Raw genomic sequence first — 7,914 nt, 5'->3', positions numbered from 1 at the left:
GACCTGGATTTATATTTACTGTTCCTACCTTTCTCTTGGTTTCTCCCTCTAACTACTAATCATTCACCAAAACTTCCAGAATGAATTTCAGTATAATTTTTCTTTGGCTAGTAAATTATTCTTGACATCATCAAAGCTTAAGGTAAGATAATTACCGTATAACATAATTTCTTTGAATTTTCGATACGAGGGTGGTAAAGAAACAATAAGTAGAACAACTTTATCCTCATCATCAATTTTAACATCCAAATTTTCCAAATCAATTATGATGGAATTAAATTCATCAAGGTGAGATTGGATGGGAGTACCTTCGGACATTCAGAGTGTAAAGAGTCGCTCCTTTAACCGGAGTTTGTTTGCAAGACTTTTGGTCATGTATCTCCAATTTACTCCATATGCCTGTTGCAATTTTCTCGTTGATGACCTCACGGGACAAGCATAACTGGATTGCAAACAATATCTTTTTATCCATCTCATCCCACTGCTCCTCTGTCACAGTGGTTGGCCTCATCATTTTACCTGTCAGAACTTTCTTTAAACCATTCTGGGTGAGAACAACTAGCATCTGGACTCGCCAGGTAGCAAAACTGATTTTACCATCAAATTTCGCAATATCGAATTTCGACATTATTGAACAACAAATCTTGGTTGAATTATTGAAAAGCTCTGATACCAATTTGTAGGGATATCGTGTGTGGAAGCGTGATAATTTCAACCAAAGATTATGAGAAATTAAAGTAACAGAAAATGAGAATGATACCATAATTTTTAGGCGGAAAACCCCTTTAAATAGAGGTAAAAAACCACCGACAAGAGAGCCAAAACTTTCATTATAATGGAACTGGGAGTACAATGAATTTCTCTCACGCTAATAGATAAATAACCCCAAAACAAATTCTCTCTATATGGGTTAAACACTTACACCCAAGAGAAGAAAAATAAAGAGTATATGAAAGGAGAGAGGAAGCAAGTGTATGTTGTTGGTTTTGTTGTGTTACATTGCTTTAAGGAAACCACTATATATAGTGGTTCTAGGACACAACAAAAAAATAATAATTAATTGAGAATGGTAAGTAACCTCCCTTTGATAACAATTAATTGTGAACGGTAAATAACCTCTCTTTGATAACAATTAATTGTGAACGGTAAATAACCTCCCTTTGATTACAATGAATGCTCCTTCAATTATGCTAAAAAAAATTAAAAAGGTGATTCATATCCAAAAATAAAATAAAATTTCACACGATATAAGACAAAATATTCATACTTTACATTTATATTATACTATATATTAAAAAATATAAAATAATATAATTAAAATAATAATATATTGAATTGTAAAGTGGAATATTGAATTTTAGTGGTGAGACATATGGAGACTCACCCGAGGTGCCATGAAGGGACAACCAAACCTTTATCATTTGTCCTTTACGAAAACAACTTGGTAAAAATTGTTAAAGGGTCTTCATTAGTAGGTTCTAGGTAAGCAGCACTAGCAAAATTATTTTGGTCCTCTAAAACCCATAAGAATCTTTTGATCACTCAATTCCAAACCCAAAGCTACCTCACTGATTTGTGAATATTCCACCACTTCCAAAAGAAACATATAGCAAATGAACAATGTGGTTGCTCGTGTAACCATCTTAAATACTCATCAATTTAATTTTCCCATTTTCAAACTTTTCCAAACCTCTTATAGCACCTTTTTTATTTCTAAGGTGAATGATCCCATCAGCCCCAACCACTCCTTTGGTACGTTCTAGAAGATGCTCCTAAACTTCACTTGATCGATTGTGATTGCATCCGGAAGGTCTGCCCCAACACAACCTGGTAAGTGTATAGGTCCTGCTAAGTTGTTGAACTCACCTGAAATATGCTCATCAATTTTTGGCATGTGAAGAAGCAAAGACATTAAGAAGATAGTAAAACTAGGTCAACGAATTGAATTCCTTTGCAAAATCCATCGCTTGAAATGGAAGAACATCTAACATCAACGCAGTTACAGGTTGATGGCAGGGAATGAATAACAACGTACCCTCCTGGTGGTAATAGTTCTTTTTGAATTGGAGGAAGAAAATTGAAGTCTACGAATGGAGGAAGGGTTTTAAGATAGGCTTTGGAAGATCATGGCGATGAACTAAGTTAGGAAATGATGCATGTGACATGAAAATTTTGGTGACGCTTTACAAGTCTCTTGCTGAATTCATTATTGGGACCAGATAACTGAAACCAGGACTTTTGAAACAATTGCAATGCGATTAGTTTTTGTCATGAGAACAGAATATAGATGTTAAACGTGCTCACAAATTCTTGAAATCTGTGTTATTATGCATAGCTTTCAAATTATCAGAGGGATGATGATGCATAATGCATATCCACACCAACGGTATATCTATATCTATATCTATTATTTATTACCTACTTTGTCTTTTTCTTTCTTTAGCTTTATGGTTTCACCCAAATCTTAAGTTTTATATTGGCCCTGGACGTGGCTTTGATTCGCTCTACTTTCCTAAAACCTTGTGCTTTCAAATCAATAATTTATACATGAATTAATTTGTAGCATGGTCATTTTGCAATATCTAAGGAAAATAGAATACTAAAACAAAAAAGTGACAAGCTTGTTCATTACAAGGATTATAAAAAATTAAAGAAACTGAAAATGAAAATTGGTATAATTTAATAAGATTCATGTTATTATTAGTATTAATATTAGTTCATTAAACTTTGTTAAGGTTGTTAGACCATTTGATATCATAAACAATATGAAAGTTGAAGATCATCTAATGATGATATAAAATTGTTCGTCTTCACTAGTTTGTCTGTCTTATCAATGTGTATGTCATCATAAAGCCTATCTACTTAACATTTCGAGCTCAATTACAAAAATACTGTTCATGGGTGTGATTTACAAAAGTAGTTATAATAATTATATTTATATATCTAAAACTTTGTATTAACATTATTTTTATTTGAGACTTGTGTGTTAATTGAGTGAATGTTTATTAAAAGAAAAAGTTCAAATTATAGAAGAAAATTGAAATAAATTAATAATTCAATTGAAACATATTAATCTTATTGTGTTTCTTCCTTCATTATCCCTTATCATAATATATGATATAGGTGGATCAGAATCCCTTAATTATTGAATTGTGCATGAAGTGATTTGAGTTTGAGACCGATCACATTTTAGGAAGGTACACACCTCATGAAGTCACGAGTGATGCACGAAGTGAATCAAGTTTCTCATGATTCGAAAGGGTATATATCTGTCTTATGCCCTTAAGTAGCTTGAGCATGTGGTCAATGTGTCCTGAACAACTTCTGAAATTGGGAGTTATCTTTGCAAGAAATGACTTAAAAATAACATCTACCCTTCTATAATCAAACTTGAAATTCAAATTAAAACTAAACTAAGATGTCTATGTTATGTTTCAAAGATACATCTTCCAAACCACACAATCACCGTTAACTACCTATGTATCAGGGATAGTTAACTACTCAATCCAGGAAGAAAACAAACTAGGAAAAGCACAAAGCACAGCTAATAGGAAAACAATTTAAGAAAAAAACTAGGTTCCTAATAATTCTCACTCTAATTTTCCCATTGACTAGTCAAATGTGACAAGGTTTGTTTTGAAGAACCATCTTTCAGTGCATTAGCAGCAGAATCTCTTAAAGTCCTCATTCTTTCACGCATTCCTTGACCTATTTCTGCGTCCATCAAGGAGTTTATGACCTTTGCAATTTCCTCCTTTTCCACTATGCCATCGTCGTTAAATGTTGGCCTCAATGCCACTTTTAGTCCATCGGATAACATCACTGCATTCATCCTCTGCTCTGCAAAGAGTGGCCATGTTATTAGAGGCACTCCCTCTAGCACACTCTCCAAAGTCGAGTTCCACCCACAATGGCTTAGGAACCCACCAACTGAACTGTGACCAAGCACTTGCACCTGAGGTGCCCATGAAGCCACAACCAAACCTTTCTCCTTTGTCCTTTCCAAAAACCCTTTTGGTAAGAATTCCAAAGGGTCCTCCTTTGCAGCCTCAAGGTAAGCACCACTTGCTGAACTGTTTGGTGCTCTCAAAACCCACAAGAACCTTTGACCACTCAATTCCAAACCCCAAGCTAACTCGTTGATTTGGTGTTGGGAGAGTGTTCCACCACTTCCAAAAGAAACATACAACACTGAACAATTTGGCTGCTTGTCCAACCATCTTAAACACCCATCAGCCTCATTGTCTGACCCTTTCTGTGTAATCGGTCCCACAGGGTACAATTTGATCTTCCCATTTCCCCGTTCTTCCAATGCTCTTATAGCACCTGATTCCATTTCTAAGAAGGTGTTGATGATAATCCCATCTGCTATAACCATTGCTTTGGCACGTTCAAGAAAACTCTTGTAAGCTTCACTTGATCGATTTTGGGTTGGTGCAGGAAGATCAACTCCCAAGAGTGGTACACAACCTGGTAACTTTATAGGTTCCGCTAGGTCCTTATACTCACCCGAAACTTCCTCATCAAGTTTTGGCAGGTGTAAAAGCAGTGACAATACCATAGCTGAACCAGGACAGTAAAAGTAGGACAAGGCGTGGAATTCCTTTGCAAATTCCAAGACTTGAAATGCAAAAACATCAGCCACCAATGCGGTTAAACGGACTTTAGATGACAAGGATTTCAGAACCTCGTGTATTGATGGCAGAGAAAGAATAACGGTGAGTTGAATTAGGAGTCCCACGTATACTTCTTGGGGAAATTGTTCTTTGCTGATTGGAGGAAGAAAGATGGAGTGAATGTTTGAAGGAAGAGTCTTAAGGTAGGCTTTGGAGGATTCTGGGGGTGACCCAAGTGAGGGAATGATGCAGGTGACATGAAAATTTGGGTGAAGCTTGAGAAGTCGCTTAGTGAACTCAATTATAGGGACCAGGTGGCTGAAACCAGGACTTGAAACAACAGCTATATGAATTGTTTTTGCCATTGAAACAGACCAAAGACTAAGGTTTGTTTGTCTCAGAAAATGTGGTAAAAGCTAAAAATGATGCTGTCTTTGTGACCATAAGAGTTATAGTATAAATATACCAAATCATTGGCTTTCTGTTATCCACGAAGCAAACCTTGCTTTGGCTTTGAACGTTATTATCTTTCAAAGTGGAGGATGCGATGATGTAAGCACATATGCACTAAATCGCCTTTATATTATCCATTTTTTAATTTCCCACTTTGTGTTTATAGCTTGTACTTTTCTCTAGCTTCACGTGGTTGACTGAAACTTGTTTGTGTCTTAATGGTTGCAGACACGACTTCTCTTCCTACTGCTTGGATTGGATAGTGGAAAATTGAAGGTATGGGTGAGTGAAAGTGTTTGGATATGAGAAGAAAACTGGAAAAAATTATGAAGAAAGTTGAAACTGTTTGGATTAGGATATGCTAGAGTGGATGTGTGAAAAAAGTTGAGGGTGTTTGGATTGAAATATACTAGAATGGATGTGTGAAAAAAAGTTTATTGAAATATGTGAATGATTTGATGGGTGTAAGAGTATTTTATATTATTTTTAATAGTGTAAGTTGTAAGATTACAAATTTACCTTTTATAAAAGAAATAAATAATTATTAATGTTGTTCATATTTTAGTTCATTAAAATAAATTAAAGTTTTAATTATAAATAAAATAAAAAATAATGTAAAATTCAAAGAAATAAAAAAATAATTTTTTATATTTAAATATAATTTCAATATTTTCCAATTTATTAATTAAAATTAATTTTTTTAGTTAACTTAATTTATTTAGATAATTTTAATATTATTCATAGTTAAAAGTTTAGTAAGGTTCTTTGAGTCTTGTTTTGTTCCTTTTCTTGATTGTCTTCTATTCAAAAGTTTTGTCATATCTCTTTTCTAACTTCGGTTTATCATTTCTTGTTTTAAACTTTTCTTGATTGTCTTTTCTTCTTTCCTAAAGTTTTGTGGTAATAATACTTTGAGCAAATGTTGTTTGCTTTGGCCTCTTTCACTTGAGAGTTATCCAATCATAGATATGAATCAAGAAGTTCTCCAAATTATCATGGTTATGATGAAGAAACTGAATGGAGGAGGCTATATTATGAAGATAGGCGCCAAAATGTGATAAAACCTTATTTACCATTTGTAAAATTGCCTAGTTTTAGTGGAGATAGTGATCCTAATGTGTATTTAGGAAGGGAGGCTAAGGTAGAACAAATTTTTAATGTGCATGAGGTCAAAGATGACCAAAAGGTAAAATTAGCCTCCCTAGAATTCTTAGACTATGCCATGCAATGATGGCATAAACTTGTAATGGACATTGGGCTAAACAAGAGACCAACCGTGTTTTCTTGGGATGATTTCAAAGAATGCATGCGCGCTAGATTTGTGCCTCCACAATATAGGAAAAAACTTTTGTTGAAGCTCCAAAGGCTTCATCAAGGTACACAAAGTGTGGACGCTTATTTTAAAGAACTTGAAACGCTTTTAGCTAATATTAACATGCATGAAAGTGAAGAGTCCAAAATGGCTTGCTTTGTAAGTGGTCTAAAAAGGGACATCCAAGATGTGGTAGAATTATATGAGTATACTTCTTTAGAAAAATTCGTTCACCTTGCCATCAAGGTAGAATCCCAAGTTTCCAAGAAAAACTCTTTTAAAAGTCCTCATAATGATGGCTTTTACCACACATCTTGGACAAATAAACACAAAACTCTTTCAATTTTTCCCTCTAACTTTAAAAAGGAGTCCACTTACAAACCAAGGGATTCTAAACCCTCACCTTAAACTCCTAAATCACCCACCAAAACCTCAAGTAAAAAATGTTTTAAATGTTTAGGTTTTGGTCATATAGTGGCTGATTGTCCAACCAAACGCACCATGATGGTTAAGGGGGGTCAAGTAGTAAGTGAAAATAGTGATAATTCTTCTAGGTCTAACTCCCTTTCCCTTCAAAAGCCCCTAGTGATAATGATTATGAAATACCTTGTGAAGGTGACTTATTGATGATAAGGCGAATATTGGGAACAATTCCAAAACCTTTGGATGATACCCAAAGAGAAAATATTTTCCACACCCGCTGCCTTATCAACAACAAGTTATGTTCCTTGACTATAGATGGGGGTAGTTGTACTAATGTGGCTAGTACAAGAGTTATGGAAAAGTTAGCCTTAACCACTATCTCTCATACCAAGCCCTATAAATTACATTGGCTGAGTGCCGAAGGAGAAATCATAGTAAATAAACAAGTCCTCATAAACATTACAGTAGGAAAGTATAAAGATGAGGTTTTATGTGATGTTGTGCCCATGGAAGCAACCCATATTCTTTTAGGAAGGCATTAGCAATATGATAGACATGTTTTACATGATGGCCTATCCAAAATGTCTTTTTCCGTCCAAGGGCGCAAGGTTACCTTAAAACCCCTCTCTCCCCAAGAGGTTCATGAGGACCAAATAAAAATGAAAGTTAAAAGAGAAAATGAGAAAGAAAAAGAAGGAAATGATAAACCGAGTTACAATACCTTATCAACTAAATCAATCATGTTGACTCGTGCTATGCCTCAACTTGCGCCTCCAAGGTGTTCTTCTTCTTTGTCTTTTTCATTACCCAAGGTTCCCACTTCCACACCATCTTGGTTAAAGAATGTTAGGAATGATTTTTACATACCTCCTAATGGTTTTCACCTTTTAAGAGGACTTTTTCCAAAGAATATTATCATTCCCAAACAATCTTTTCCAACATGGTCTGTCTATAGGACCTCTTTTTCTGAACTCTCAACGCTTAAAAATGTTAAGTCAAGTTTGCCTTTCTTTTCTTCCACTGTCTTATTTGATAGCAAACTGAATTTGTTGTATGCAGGAGTACTAAATTCGTGGTCGAATTCTCTCCAACTTGGGGGGCATGATACGA

General features: G+C 34.8%; 2 pseudogenes across 1 annotated transcript; both read right to left on the bottom strand.

The window, feature by feature from the left end:
* Positions 1 to 1,380: 1,380 nt before the first annotated feature.
* On the bottom strand, positions 1,381 to 2,272 carry LOC137824806 (hydroquinone glucosyltransferase-like; annotated as a pseudogene).
* Positions 2,273 to 3,345: 1,073 nt separating this feature from the next.
* On the bottom strand, positions 3,346 to 5,159 carry LOC137827281 (hydroquinone glucosyltransferase pseudogene; annotated as a pseudogene). Its single transcript, XR_016515184.1, has one exon. The product of XR_016515184.1 is annotated as a hydroquinone glucosyltransferase pseudogene (transcript).
* Between the last annotated feature and the right edge of the window lie 2,755 nt (positions 5,160 to 7,914).

This window comes from Phaseolus vulgaris, chromosome 8, assembly GCF_051622355.1.
Source record: "Phaseolus vulgaris cultivar YP4 chromosome 8, ASM5162235v1, whole genome shotgun sequence".
NCBI lineage: Eukaryota > Viridiplantae > Streptophyta > Magnoliopsida > Fabales > Fabaceae > Phaseolus > Phaseolus vulgaris.
The sequence above is the reverse complement of the archived record's forward strand: the minus strand, read 5'-3'. Positions and strand labels throughout refer to the sequence as shown.